The sequence below is a fragment of the Labrus bergylta genome, chromosome 16 (genome assembly GCF_963930695.1).
Source record: "Labrus bergylta chromosome 16, fLabBer1.1, whole genome shotgun sequence".
In the NCBI taxonomy this organism is placed as follows: Eukaryota; Metazoa; Chordata; class Actinopteri; order Labriformes; family Labridae; genus Labrus; species Labrus bergylta.
In genome coordinates, this window is record NC_089210.1 from 12,797,925 (window position 1) to 12,813,910 (window position 15,986).

General features: G+C 40.2%; 1 protein-coding gene across 1 annotated transcript in view; it reads right to left on the reverse strand.

The window, feature by feature from the left end:
• usp31 (ubiquitin specific peptidase 31) overlaps positions 1-15,986 on the reverse strand; it is a 45,816-nt gene that overhangs the window by 8,386 nt on the left and 21,444 nt on the right. The gene's annotated exons all lie outside the window — the stretch shown is intronic.

Genomic DNA, 15,986 nt, shown 5'->3' on the forward strand with positions numbered 1-15,986 from the left:
TACTTGCTTTCAGATATTAAGTTTAAGGATTTTGTTGCTGCTGAAATCCGTGACTATGTTGAGTTTAATGACACTCCTGACATTGGGAGTGGCACTTTGTGGGAAGCACTTAAAGTTATATTTCCCAGGTGAGGAGGGCTGAAAGGGTTAGGCTAGTGGAAATCGCAGATGAACTTCTCAAACTTGATGGTGTGTACTCCAATTCTCCATCTCCCACTCTGTATAAGAAGCGGCTTTTATTACATTCGGAGCATGATCTGTTTATGACAAAAATAGTGGAGCGGCAACTACGACAGTCCAGACAATGTTTCTTTGAGCAGGGACACAAGGCTGGTAGGCTTCTGGCACAACAGGCTTGTGCAGCTAGTGCCTCTAGGTCAATTCCCAAAATCAAACTAGCCGATGGTAGCTATACTTCCGATTCAGTTGACATTAACAGATCTTTTTCTGAATTTTACACTAAACTGTACACGTCGGAGTGCCCCCAATCTCCGCAATTGCCCCCAACCCCCATGATTTGTTAACTTATCCTTCTATGTAAACATTTCCAGTGAACTGGGCAGACCTTCTTTAGAGATACAGGAAGCGATCCGATCTATGCAGAATATAAAGTCACCCAGTCCTGATGGCTTCACAGTCAAATTTTACAAGGCTTACTCAGTACTATTAGCCTCTATTTTAGCGAGAATGTTTAATGACTCCTTTAACAATGGCCGATTACCAGGGACTCTGTCAGAGGCTTCCATCTCACTACTTCTGAAGAAGGACAGGCATCCTATTGTTTGTGGTAATTACAGACCAGTCTCACTTTTAAATGTGGATTGCAAGATTCTTGAGAAAGTTCTCTCCCTCCGTCTTCAAAATGTGATGTCCTCAATAATTTCACCAGATCAAACAGGGTTCACGTTGGGGAGGCACCCTTTCTTCAATACTAGAAGACTGTTGAATATAGTTCTCTCTCCTGCATCTAATAATCCGGAAATCGTTGTGGCGCTCGATGCAGAGAAAGCGTTCAATAGGGTGGAGTGGGGTTATTTATTGTTTATTTTAGAAAAATTTGGTTTCGATCCAAATTTTATCTCTTGGGTTAAACTCTTGTCGGCTTCTGTGCACACTAATGGCATTCATTCGGCTTATTTCCCTCTCCAGCGTGGGACCCGCCAGCGTTGCCCGCTCTCACCCCAGCTGTTTAATATAGCCATTGAACCGCTGGCTATTTGGCTTAGGAACCAGCAGGAGTTTGAAGGAATCACTTGTTTCGGTCGGGTTCATAAACTGTCCCTATATGCAGATGACCTTCTGTTGTTTGTTTCAAATCCCACATCCTCTCTCCCCCCAATATTGCCCATTTAGATCAATTTGGCCGCTTGTCGGGCTACAAACTGAACATTCAGAAAAGTTAACTATTTTTTGTGAATGACTTGGCGAGGTCTCTCCCGAAATCTACGTTCCTCTTTAAAATAGCAGAGGACAGATTCAAATATTTGCGTGTATTTGTCTCAAATTCTCCCAAAGAACTGTTCCTTAAGAATTTTCAGCCACTTCTAGATAAATGTAAATCAGACTTGTCCAGATGGGCTGCCCTCCCCCTGTCCCTTGCAGGCCTGGTCAATCTCATTAAAATGGTTATGCTTCCGAAATTCTTGTATCTCTTTCAACACATCCCAATCTGTCTCAATAAATCCTTTTTCACTAGCCTCGACCAACAAATTACTACATTCATTTGGAACAAAAAAAACAGCCCGTCTTAAGAAATCCATACTTCAACTCTCTAAATCTGAAGGTGGACTGGCACTTCCCCAATTTTTGACATTACTTTTGGGACTGTAATATAAATAAACTTTTATACTGGGTCCACTGCGAATTTCCGGACACCTGCCCACCCTGGGCTCACATTGAAGCGTCATCTTCTACCTGCTCCCTGCACTCTGCGATCTGCTCACAGCTGCCTGCAAATTTACATAGGATCTCACAAAATCCAGTTGTTACTAATACAATCAACATTTGGCTTCAGTTCAGTAAACATCATAGTTTGCATAGGGCTTCTACTCTTGCTCCTATTTTGAATAATCCTGCATTCCCCCCTGCCTGCTCTGACTCCGCCTATCGCACTTGGTCGATCAGCAGCCTTAAAACACTCAATGACCTGTATAAAAATGGAGTCTTCTCCTCTTTCACGTCCCTGTCAACGAAATACAATTTGCCCAGTTCTCACTGTTTCCAATTCCTACAAGTGAGACACTTCATCCAAAAACAGTTTCCTAATTTTTCAAATTGCCCCCCAGAGGCAGAAATTGATCAGTTCCTTTCTCCTAACTTTGACCAAAAAATATTGATATCCGTTATCTACAATAGGATTGGCCTTCTGAGCCCAGTCACCACTACACTGGTTAAAGAATCCTGGAAGCATGATCTTGGCGCAAATATATCCAATAGTCAGTGGAGAGACATTTTAAAACTGTTCCACTCATCATCTATATGTATATGTATTAGGCACAGCCTAATGCAGTGCAAGGTACTCCATAAAGCCCACTTCACCAATGCTAGACTGGCTAAAATATATCCAAGTCATAGTGATGCTTGTAAACGCTGTAAACAGTCTCCAGCTGACCATTTACATATGTTCTGGACATGCCCGAAACTCACCGGCTTTTGGTCTGCTATATTTTATACTCTTGGACGAGCTCTTAATATGTTTTTAAAAACGAACGATTTAATTCAAGTGGGATATGCTTGTGTTACATGATTCTACACAGCGACACACAGCTACACACTTTTCTTTGTTGCTGTTGCAGTGAAGCGATAGCCTTAATATATCAGAAGAAACGCTCCGTCAGCCATGTACGAGCTCAGCCACATCATCTCCAGCTGTTAACATCAACAGAGGAAAGTTCATGCTGAAGAGAACCGAGGGGGGGAGCAGCAAGGAGAGTTGCACCTGGCATGTTATGTAATGTAAGGATCTCATTGTGTGCTGTGTTTTCAAATCTGTGATGCGTTTTTTTTTTCCCTCAGCTGTGGTCCATTCTCACACCAAGGATGAATGATGGACAGCTTGCGGCCGCAACAAGCTCCTAAACTGTTTCACACATGACAGAATGTGACACAATTTTTGATGCATTCAACGGTGGCTCACATGGTCCTTATCAATGTGCCCATTTAGAAAAAAAGGAAGCCTTGGTAAGAACATTTCAGTACAATTGTTTGACAAAAGGGAATCCAACAGCTATTCATTGGAACAAAAAATGACGATCTGTGCTTTGTTGTGCACATGCTCATGAAAAATTAGGTTCTTATTTCATGATGTGATCTTAGATCTGTGTAAAAAAAACTGCAGAAACAAGAGTATAATTTAGCTACTTAATGGAATATCAAACTTCTTAAGGTATATCAGAAGCAGCACTGTAAACAATGTGTGACTGTGCGCTTACAGTGACAGTCAAGAGCCAACTGAAATGCTTACCCATAATGCCCTCACAGCTAACATTCAATGATTATGCCACAATCAGGCACACTTTTGTGTAGAGAATTGGATACAAGGCATTTTCTTCTTATAATTGTTGTTACTTTCTTTTTTTGTTGTTTATTGCATTTGGTTAAATTGGTTTGAAATTAGTTGAATAATTGAGGTCCAAACTGAGAGCTGTCTGAATTAATGTTTGCAGAATTTTGTTGCTAAAATAGTCCTACAGTATGGTACAATAGTTTACTGTTTAATATGGAGAAAATGGCCACAACCTCTGCCACAATGGTCCTTGCTAGTGAAATATAGCACAAAAGACTAAAAAAACAAACAAAACACAACTAGTTGGAGGAAAGAGCTTAAAGCACACCCCAGCTCTGCCTGCAAAGAAAGACTATTATGAACGTTTGAAACCAAAAACATCTCAGAGCAAGCTTGTAATTTGGGTTCAATTGCACACAGGAGACAAACAAAAAAACAATCGGCACAGCTTTGAGTGCCATGAGTGTGGATTGCTCAAACAACCAACAACAATTCACCAGCATCACTTAGATGTTAAAGACACGGGCGTACAGGGGTTGGCAGTTGAAACAACAGCGACACAGAATCAGGGCTTTGGTACTTTCAAATGGACTCTTTCCTAATAATTCACACTTTGTGATGTTAAGCTCATTCAGTCACATTTTATGTCCTACCTTTACCATCATATCTCACCCATGCGCAGGCTGATCAACAACAGAACATAACATAACAACATAACCCTGACTCACTGCTCCTATATTAATGGCGGAGAATTAAGAATTAAGAAGAGTGATGTCAGCCCCAGATATGTATAACTCATCTGATGATAAACGATCCCGTCCGGGGAAACTGTAAGCATTCTGTTCCTGTCTTAGAGCTGATAACTCTCTCTAAACATATCTCGTCCTTCACCCCGAATGTCAGAGCGGACCTATTTCAGCGACAAAAGAATGCGATGATTAAATTCCTGCCTTCAGCCAAAGAAACTCAACACTCACAAGGACAACGCGTGCCAAGGTCACTGCATTTTCACTCCAAAGAGAGGTTCCTCGGGTGTGTATGCTTGTTGTTGTTGTTGTTGTTGTTTAGCCTCAGAGCTCGCCTGGGTAGAAATCTTAAGTGTGAAAATATGGAATGATTGGTCGGAGAACTGTCAACACGCTGGACTGTAATCTATTACAATGACAATCCCAAGGATCAAAAGCAATGAGCTGCTGACTGTTTGATAAACTGCGAGCTTACACTGCAGTATGCTCTTAACTATGATTCATTACTGTCACTGGATCCTCTATGAAAATAAAAGAGGTGCCGGAGGAGGCTGTTGGATTGCAGCCACAATAAATTGCTGTAAATTGCCTCTGCATAACATGTAAAGACTTTTTTTGTTCATTTTGTTCAGGGTTCATTTGGCACTGTTCTCTTCTCCTCCAGCCTTTATTTTACCCCTGTTTAAAAATGCATGAAAATAAGAGTTTCAAGGGGCTCATAAGTTGCCATGAGGTTTCTAGAGTTTACATACTCGTGGCGCAGTTTTATATTTTATTCATTAACATGTTTACTTATATCATAATTATAGAGGTAGACTTACACTGCTCGCCTAAAAAGTCACTATACTGACATTTCTTACTTTATAAGAAGCTAACTGCAGTGAACATTTGCAGCCTTTATAGGGCTTCATCTCATCTTAACTCTTTAGGACACTCTGTGGAGGAGATCAAAGCTGTCATATTGAGGTCAGAAATCTGTAGAATGAGAGGTGATACATTGCTCATTACCAGAAATGACTTCTTCTTTTTTAAATAATAGAATAGAACGGAAATCTCCAATATGAAATTCTGCTTTATGTAATCCATGTTTGTTTCAAAAGGAAGCACAGATCATTTAATCATGCGTCATCAAAATTAACAAGCAATAGCAGTGCTTATCGCTGAAGAAAGGGCTGTTTGGAAGGACAGCTAGAGACTGCTGAAGGAGAGAGTTTGATAGACCACACACACACACACACACACACACACACACACACACACACACACACACACACACACAAAGCAGCAGCAGGGCTCTAGTTCAGGAAGTTGCTCTGGTTAAAGCCAACGCTTGGCTGACTCATTACAGCACGGCGACTACTCTCATTAGTCCGTTTCTGTGGGCTCTGAAAACAGCTTAAAAGTGTCACCAGAGTGAGCAGTGTACTAAAGTGCTCATATTACTCTTCAGAGTGTAGGATGATCTAGAATTCAATCTGCTGGCTCCATTGTTTTTGTCATTGGTGGGAATGAGAGTCTGGGGAATGTGAAAGGGCCTCTTTTTTTTTTTTTTTTTTTGCAGTTAATTAGCAGAACGAAGAGCAAGGCCTTCTTTTATTTATTTATTTTTTTTACTTCTCATGAACATGACAGACGGCCACAGGGAAATTTGACTCATTGCCATACAGCGTTAAAGTACAATCCGTAGTTCTCTTCTCATTTTTAAAGCTCATTGGTGGAAAAATCGTTCGACAGGGAGAAGTTTCAGAACAGTAAACTAAAGCAGTGCTTCAACCGTTTGGCCAAGTGTGTTTTCCAGCGTGCGTTTTTTAATTGAAGGACTTCAAGGCTGTATGGAGACCTCATAGCAGCATTAAGAAGTACATCTATGTTTAAGGGAGGCACTTTGTTCCTATATTCAGCCACATTAAACCAACAAGCAGAATTCACCAGAGACATTTATGTAAATTAAAGAAGCTCTGAAAACGTCCTTCATCCTCAAGTGCGCAAACACAGTGCCACAGGAAAGTAGAGATACATCCCCTTCAAAGTGTATGAAAACTGTATCAAGGTGCCAATTTACTTCAAGGTCCCTGGATTATAATGTAAGGGAAGAACTGCACTCACAGCAGGGTCATACAAAACGCAGATCCTATTTCAGTGCTACATTATGATTACAGAAATGTAAATGGTAAATGGACTTGAGCTTATAGCGATTTTCTAGTCTTCTGACTACTCAAAGTGTGTTTACATGTCACACCTACCCATTCACACACTGATGGCAGTGGTTGCTATGTAGTCAGACCATCAGAAGTAACTAATCCCATTAATTTGCATTCAAACGCCGCAGAGGAAGCAGCTAGAAAGATTTTGGGATAAGTGTCTTGGACATCGGACATGTTGCTGCAGGAGCTGGGTAACCCTCGACCTTCTGGTTGAGAGACGACGACTCTGCCAACTGAGCCACAGCCGGCCCATAAAATGTGTTGATTTTACTAAATATTTACACATCATATGCCAATGTAGGTTGCAATAGACTGCTTAAGGAAGTTTCAACCTTCGTTAGAACTAATTTATTGCATATGATGAATTTGTCCTTATCAACAGGCTAGATGTACCAGCTAACAATAAAACCTATAACTTAGCAGTTAAGCGAATGGTGAATCATTTATGTGTACATGCATCGGTTTATTTGAAGGTTTGCAATCTGGATTTGGAGTCTACCACAGCACTGAATCTGCACTGCATGGAGTTCAAAATGATTTACTTACTGCCTTGGAAAGCTGACTTTTCCTCTGTACTATTAGATCTTTGTGCTGCATATCACATGATTGTCCATCATAACTATACAGTAAAACAGAATTAATCAGTTGGTTTACATCCTAATTATTGTTTACAGCTCATACGTGTTAATTATAAGTTCTCTGTGCACACAAAAAGTCAGTTTCAAAGGATGGGGTTCTCTGACCAATTTTATTCCTCTATATTAGCATGAGGAAACACATACACATAAAATGTCATAGTTAATGCAGCGTTACCTCAATTATACCTCAATGTGGCCACATGAAATCATTCAGCTACCTAAACGTGAAGCATCTCTCTCTCTCTTTGTGTTATGTCATGTTACTGACTTCAAATCTTTGCTGGAGTTTTTGTGCTTTTTGTTGTTGTGGACTGCGGAGGACTGCTGCCTTGGACCTGCTTGACTCCAACTGCTTAAATTAGAGACAGAGGGTGGACTGAAAAGCAGCAGCTCAACGAAAGGGTTATTACATCAATAAGGATCAAAGAAAAAAAAATGGCTCATTTGGATGAGACTAGCTCATTTGAGTTTCATTTTCAGTTCATTTTCAGTTTCATCAATGTGTCTTACATGTTTTATCTGCTCAGTTACCATGGCAACTCTCAATACAGAGCTATCCGTCTCCATGCAAGGCGAACAGTCAATCTTACTTTAGTAGTGTGTAAAAAGGGAGGGAATGGACTCCTAAAAGCCAGCCTTGTAATTAGTCTGTATTTTTATAGCTCAGAAGAAACTACCTTAATTTGATCATTTGGAATATACAGCTTAGTTTGTAAAGATGTCCTATTGGATAAGGCTGAAAAATCAGGCAATTTCATGACCAAAGGAAAAATAAATTATTAAACACATGCAAAAAAAAAAAGGAAATAAAAAAAAAATGACATGAACAATATGCTAAAAGGAGCAAAGTGAGGGCTTATAATGCGCCTCTGGGTCCTTGCAGCTCCACATGCTCTGTTTTACAGCTCACAACAATCCCAGTGCTCTTCAACTCAAACCCCTAATACGCCTAAGAACCACAAGTCTAATGCAAGACAAGTCTCCATGCAAATTTACAATTAAGTCTAATCTAATCTTATTTTATTATATATAGCAACTGGCTCCATACTAAGAGACACAGATTAAGGGGTTGATAATCAAATAAATCACAAAGGATTAATGGCTGGTCTGCAAGTGAGCCACACATCTGAAAAGGGGTTTCACAATGAGTATATTCCTCAAGGTTTCATTTTTTTCTGGCCACTGTTGCTGCGCTTAAGTGCTGTGCTCATGGTGAATTAATGTTGGGTCTTTGTAAATGATATAATAAAGAGTACAATCATGACCTGCCCTTTTTTTTAAGTGACTTCCGATAACATCTGTTGTGATTTGGTGCTATAAAAATAATGATTGATTGATTGAATGTTCCTTTTTTGTCATGTTTGTCATGTTTGTCCCTGCAAGCCTTTTACATCATTAAAGGTGCACTACGGAGTTTTAGAGGTGAAATTTGAAAGTTGGAGAAGTGAAACAATTCTATGCTATATTTTCTGAACTAAATACACAAACTTTACTTAAAGAAAAAAATGGTCCCTGAACACTGTTTAGAGCTTAAAAGCTACCAGGAGAGTGACGGTTTCACTGTTGCAGACCCCCCACCGTAACTTTACATTTCACTGCACATCTGTGTGAGCATGTGACAAATAAAAATCTTGAATCTTGACTCTTGAACTTCTCACGTAGCATTTTATCTTCAACCAGTGTTCCAGGGACAAATTTTCCTCTGAGGACAGTTTGTGTATAGAGTTATGGACATATACCACAAAATCTGTACACTTCTACAACTTTCAAATGTCTCTACCAAAACTAGATAGTGCACCTTTAAAGTATGTACATAGAAAATATCTTGTGTTCTTGCAAATCTCTCTGTCAGGTTTCTGAAACCTTTAAAATAATATTACATAAAAAAATAATAATAATAAAAAAAAAAAAAAAAAGTGATTTATTGAAGAATCATCTACACTGACCTGCAATGTCTAATAATTAGGACTGCGCAAGTGCAAATACAAATACATTGTTTCTTCAGCAAATACAGATTACATAAATACTGGACTATGCATGTCCCTATTGCCTGTGTTTGCTTAGCATGTACCATCAAATCTCTATTTCCGTTGTTTTTATGCAGGTGATGAAAATATATATGTGAATCTCACTGCCTCCACAGGCTCAATGTTTATCCCCCGTCTGATTTGGTTGACCATGTTTAACACATTCTGTGTTATGGGATAAAACAAAATGATAAAGTGTTACTTTTAGGGATTTGACAGGTAATAAAGAATCCAAGACCAAGCCTTACAAATACCTTGGGCCATTTCCTTAAGCCAAGGGGTATTTAATGCAGTTGGAGAATATTCATTCATAAATAAATAATGGTGGAACAGCTTATGGGGGCATCTGGCTTTGTATTCATATTAGCTGCTTTCCTCATGAAACCATGTATCATGATAAAGAGGATTCATGAGTGCAAAGGTTTTTAAAATATGGATCCTTCAAGGCTTTGTTCCTGCACAAAAGCTTAATATAAAGGTTTTTGCAGAGCTTTTCTTGTTCTATTGCCCGTTAATCTCTTAATATGTAGGTCTCTTTGAAAAAGAGAATATGCATTTACAACAGAAGTTAAATATCTGTATGTTGGCAAAGGTTCAACTACCCTCTAATACACAATTTAAGTCAAATATATTTGTAAAGCTAATTAAAAAAACAGCAGCTGACCAAAGCGCTCTACAATGCATGAAAGGGAAAATGCATACGAACCCCAGCAAATAAAGAATATAGAGACATACAACACAGGAAACACAAAATAATACAGGAGACAAGCCGCCAACTTGCCTCAGGACCAGAGGGCTCATATTCCAACATGTATATGAGGGTCGCTGGAATACAGTTTTACAGAGAGGTAATTCTATGATGATGTCATACTGTGTGCTGCACAAAGTCATAGTTTATTAAAGAGGACATATTAAACCCCTTTTCCACCTTTTCAAACAGTCCCCTGTGGTCTAAATGAAACATCTGTGCTGTGCTTTAGTCAAAATATAACCTGAATCAAGCATCAGAGGAGGTTTGTGACCCTGTATAAACCAGCTCTCTTAGAACCCTCTGTTTTGGTGTGTGTGTCTCTTTAAATGCAATAATGTAAATGTTGTAAAGTTTTTCAAAGAATAATGAAGTCAAACTCAGTCTAGTCATGCTGCTCTGTCTGACAGGATGATCACATGTCTTTGATAGCATTTAAATATGTTTTAAAACGTCTCTGAAACACCTCAATGTGTACGCAAAGTTCTATCTCTCTGCAGGGAGTAGACAGTGAGGTGGAACAGCACTGTGTGAGTATGTGCACGCCTGAGTGTGTGTATGTGAAGCTCCCTTTGTGTGTTCACACATCATCATACCTCTCCAGCTTCTGCAACCCCATAATGCAATGTGAAACCATTCACTGGCATGCCAATGTCTTAATGGATACGTCGTATAAGTACAAACGTGTAGTGACAGTGGAAAAACATCAAGATGCTGTTGCGGAATCCCAATCTATTAAGTGCTCTTAAAATCAATACGTATGCGTATTGGGAGTCTGTGAAGAGATACTAGGACAAATCTGATATGATTCCTCTTCCTGGAACCAGTCAGATGTCTGGCTGCAGCATACTTGACCAGTGGCGGGCAGCCCAAGGATGAATGGCTGATCCCAGTATACAGGAAGTTGCAACAATCGACACAGAAGAAGATGAAATACTGGAATACTTTTTCTAAGTCAATGAATGACAGGACAGATTTTGAACTTTGAGATTGTATGGAGCTGAAAGCAGATGGTTTTTACTACTTTTACCTAGAGGTCAAAGTGTCAAAAATAGATCTAAAGGTCCTGGCATGGGGTCTGACGTAAGACAAATCTGTCTGATGACATCTAGGCGGCCAAAAAGCACAGCTTCAGCTTAGTTGTAGAAAATGATTGGCCATCCAATTTTCATGTAATTGCACAATGATTTTTATGTTCAAAACACCAGGTGTAGTGTGCTTTGCCAGTAGGTCCACTTATCCCTGTGTACTGACCACTGGGTTTCTGTTACCGTCTTTATTATCGCCCCGTGGTACAGATTTGAGCATTTTAGTTCCATCGACGTCAATCATCTAGTTTCACTCTCCTGCAGTTTTCAAAACATTTTGATCCAAGGCTTTTCTTTTTTGTTTTACCGGTAAGTTTTGAGTTTAAGCCTCCAAAACATCTTCAAATTGCAACCAAGTTCACCATTAATCCATTAACAAAGACCTTAACTTCGATATTAATTAATCAGTTAATTCCATTGATAATTCAGTTAGCATTAACTGGTATTATCAACAAACAATCAAAAACATTAGCTTTCTGCAATGTCATTAGATTTGAGTCCTTAAGAGGCTGTGATGGCTTAGAAAAAGTAGTATGACAATAAGACATATTACCACTTATGGAAACCCAGAAGTACCTTCATGTAAGTCAAGTAGCCTTTCACAATAAAGGCGCCCGGGGCAGAGACTGGCATTTTGGCTCATTAATCAATAAGCTCTCTGAAGTACAGGAGGTGTGTGCTCTTGCCTAGGTTTTTCCTGGAACAATCTTAACATGTAAGAGAGGGGTTTGGACGTTAATGGAAACCAAATGTACCAAGAGTTAAAGGTTTGAATGACTGTTTCCCAAGTTAATGCCCATGTTAAAAATTAATTTTTAAAAATGAACGCTGATTATCCACAATCAACAGACATGTGCACAGCCTGGGGTAAATGTGTAAAGCAATAGCTGAATCTAATGTGCTCCACAAACAAAGCAGGCTGGCAAACATAATCCTCATATTATGTGGTATAGTCAACAAATGTATGCGTACTGCACATTCAATGTAAATTACACTCTCGGGTTTTGACCTGCTGTCTCAAAGGTTCAGGCCTGTTTTATCCTCCCTTGACGGAAAAAATATGGCAAAACACAGAATCACCTGTCATCAAAATAGCCGAGAGAAAACTGCTCCATGCGGCTATCATTTGAAATGTGCTGAGCAGCGCTGAGCAAAGGGTCACTACAAACTGTCTGCTTTTGATCCTGGAACCAAAACAACAGAAAACTGGATATGTAAGACTTACAGCACGGTAAAAAGCTGTGAATCACACAATGATACTATTGACACTATAACCGTTTGCAAGCATGCACTCAGCCTGTCCCTGAACTCTTCCTGAGTTGCTTGTTTTCCTCATGTCACTCACATAGAAAGATTTCCCTGTCGTTCAAGTGTCACATGAATCACCTGGTCTCAGGAGGGAAGCCATAATGTTAAAAGAACGTGCCAAGATGGCGGATGAGCCACAGGGTCCGACACTATGATGACAGTTTTTGCCTTTGCATAAATGCTGCATGTAATTGGACTTAATACCGGAAGGTCGAGGGATAGTTTCCCCAACATGCCCAATGTGTTAGTTACTTCTAAAGCGCAAAACATGCTGAAGTCCATTTAGCATAGGAGTATGAAGCAGTTTCATTATGTGCACGAATATAATTTAAATATATTATCAACCCGTTCGCTTGTTTGGAATTTCCCTGAATATTACCTGATTTGTTCATACATTGACTTATCCAGATTTCTTGCAGCAATTACACTTAGGGGCTGGCAGGAAAAACTCTGAATAAAGTTGGCCTTAAAAATTCACATACATACAAATACAGCTCACCCAAAAAATGTCAGGTTTAAGATAAAACCTCTATCCATTATCTTTCTACACTGCTTTCCTCCTTCAGGGTTGTGGGGGGCTAGAGCTGATCCCAGCTGTCATTGGGCAGGAGGCGGAGTACATCATAGATTGGTTGACAGTCAATCACAGGGCTGACATCAAGAGACAGACAACCAGCCACACTCACATTGACACCTACAAGCAAAATAGAGTCACCAGCTTACCTAACAAGCATATCTTTGGACAGTGGGAGGAAGCCAACCTCTGCACCACCATGCAGCCCTTAAGATACAAACTGATACAAATACAATGATACCCAACCAATCACATATAGATATTCAAATGTGTGCTTTTGTTTACTTCTGTCAAGAAATCCATCTCTGCAAGAGCGATGGAGGATATTTCCTCAAGGACAGCTGTAGTCAAATTTCTTCAACACATTACAATTTGAACATCAATACATGTACAGTAAGACAGATAGTAAACCCAAAAAGCAAATGTCAGTTAAGATTACATATCCAGAATTAACCTGAAACTTTTACTAGCTAAATGTTTACCTCTTTGAATGAGCAGACAAACACGTTTTACAACTCTGCTAAATGTAACTTTAACATACTTTCCTTTTTTGCTCAATAATCATAGCCAAGTTACCCTATTTAAAAAAAAAAACGACGCCATACATCAAACATGTTCAAGCCCAGCGCACACAAACACACGCACACAAATATAAAAGTGGAGCGTGACCCTGAAGATCAACTTCCAAAATCTCTATTGTGATATGGAACCAATAATTCTTGTTTATAAGAGTGCTATTTTCATAAAGGAAGAAAAATCTGTGCAACACCGTGACAACATTTTTGATTGGATGTCCAAGTGCGTGCACATCTATATTAAAATCAACTCACCGTTTGGGTGGCTCTGATCAAAATCGGAAAGAGTGACGATTTCTCTCAAGGCTAATCTTGGTGTATTTGCTTCGTCTGAAACACTAGATAAAGAGGGAGAGGAAATGATGGTTGGGAATAATAATAATAATATTATTATAATAATAAAGCACACAAGAAACAGAGTCCTATTTTCTTTGAAATGTCTCTTGTCTCGAGCTATTGACGGATCCCCAGGTGCTTAGATCTTAAAGTCTGCAGGTACTGAGGAGTCCTGATGACATGGGAGGCACGGCCCTGTGGTCAAAAGACTACACACACACACACACACACACACACACACATCACTGATGGATACACCACATCTGCAGTCTTTCCAACTCGCTCTGCTGATGCCGTGGATCACTGCTTGTTCTGTCCGACAGCGGCTCCGCCCGGGAAAGATCTCAACTGTCGATCTCCCTGCTGTCAGCCACACTGACCCACACCGGAAACCCCCGGGAAACGGATCCAGCAAATAGCAATCAAACACACCCTCCTCTCTGCAGTGCTAGTCTGTTTCTGCCTTGTCCTGCTTTCAACTTTAGCCCGGGAAGGCTGATTGAGTGGCCTCGCAGAGAAAAGGGAGAACAAACAAGCAGTGTGAAAGTGAATGTGAAATGAAGCTCAGCGGTAGATAGCGGGGAACAGGCAGCTAATTGGCTGCTACAAGAAAGAACATGACAAATTAACGCTGATAGCAGGGCAGCAGGTTTGACATCAGATTTAGTCAGTACACTTGTTTCCCGCCTCGGATGGAACGTCAAACGCAACCAAATCTTGTTGTTTTTTTATGCATTTAATCCGACACAATTGCTCTGCTATAGGAAGAGAGCCTTCAAGGAAATGATTGGAAGTAACCCGGGCTGCAGTTGAACGCAACCCAACCCTCCTCTGTGTGGATGAAAAATGATCCTACCATTGTTCCTGCCTTATATTTGAGGCCTACACACCTCATCATCTGCTGCTATATAGACATAGTCCCTGTTGGTGACCTTTAGCCGTGCTCTAGCACATGCATATTATGCTAAGGGCCTCGCTCCTGTCTGCTAGCACCTCTCTATCTCTGTCTTTGCCTTGTTCTTCCCTTGAATTCCAACTGCCTCCCACTGCCTTCTAAGATCAATAAGTATTGATTTTTTCTGCACCCTCTGGGGTAGAGTCAAAAGAGGGGACAAAGGAGATAAAAACCACAGGCGAATTGCCAAAGTAACTCCACTGTACCGGGGGGGGGGGTGATATTATCATGAGAGAGGAGTCGGAGGCTGCTTTGACTTCATTTGAAAGCACTGGAAAATGAGAGTGAGTGGCATTTTACGCCCCAAGAGGAAATTTCAAATGATTCGAGAGGTGGAGCTCAGCCAAGAGACGGCCAACAAGTTGATGCCAATCACATCGACCCAGACAGAGAGGGACTAAAAATACCTCAGAGTTTGTGGTTCAACAGCTGCTTTAAGGTGACCTATTGTCTGGAAAACAGCTGGTTTGGACTTTTGACTTCATTAAATCCAGATGTTTTGATTATCTATTATCAAGAAGAACTCCTATATTCGACCATCCTGTGATAGCCGGACAGCTTTCTTTCTTATCCAACTTTGCTAAACTGACTCATGAATAATAAGTTCTTTGATCAGAAGATCTTTTTCTTTATCACTGCTTTAAAGTGGTTAAAAGACTTGCACTCAATGCACAAATGCACTCAATGGCTGATTTGTTTTAAGGTACTTAGAGGAGTGTTTCCATTCATGCCACTTGTACTCCACTGTACTTCAGGTTTTATTCTTTTTTATGAGATGAGGTGCTTATTTTATAGAGAAAGTAGATCGACTCCTGTCGTGTCAATCCATCAAAAATCAAATATTTCTCTTACCTAACAAACACAGTGGTTAGCACTGTTGCCTCCCAGTGAGTAGGTTCCAGGTTCAATTCCCTGTCAGACAGAACCTCTCTGTGTGGAGTTTGCAAGTTCTCCCTGTGCATGCATGGATTCTCACCAGGTACTTCGGCTTCCTCTCAAAGTCCAAAAACATGCTCGTTAGGTAAGCTGGTGACTCTAAATTACCTGTAGGTGTGAACGTGAGTGTGGCTGGTTGTCTGTGATTAACTGTCGACCAGTCCAGGGTGTACTCCGCCTCTCGCTTAGATAGGATCCGACCCCAAATGGGAAAAGCGGTATAGACGATGGATGGAAGGACAGACCTAACAGACAGTTTAAAATTAGGAATTTTCCATGTCAGGGATTACTTAGAAGTTGTAGTTTTGCAAATGACTTGACACAAGGATGTGAATGTGAGGCAAAA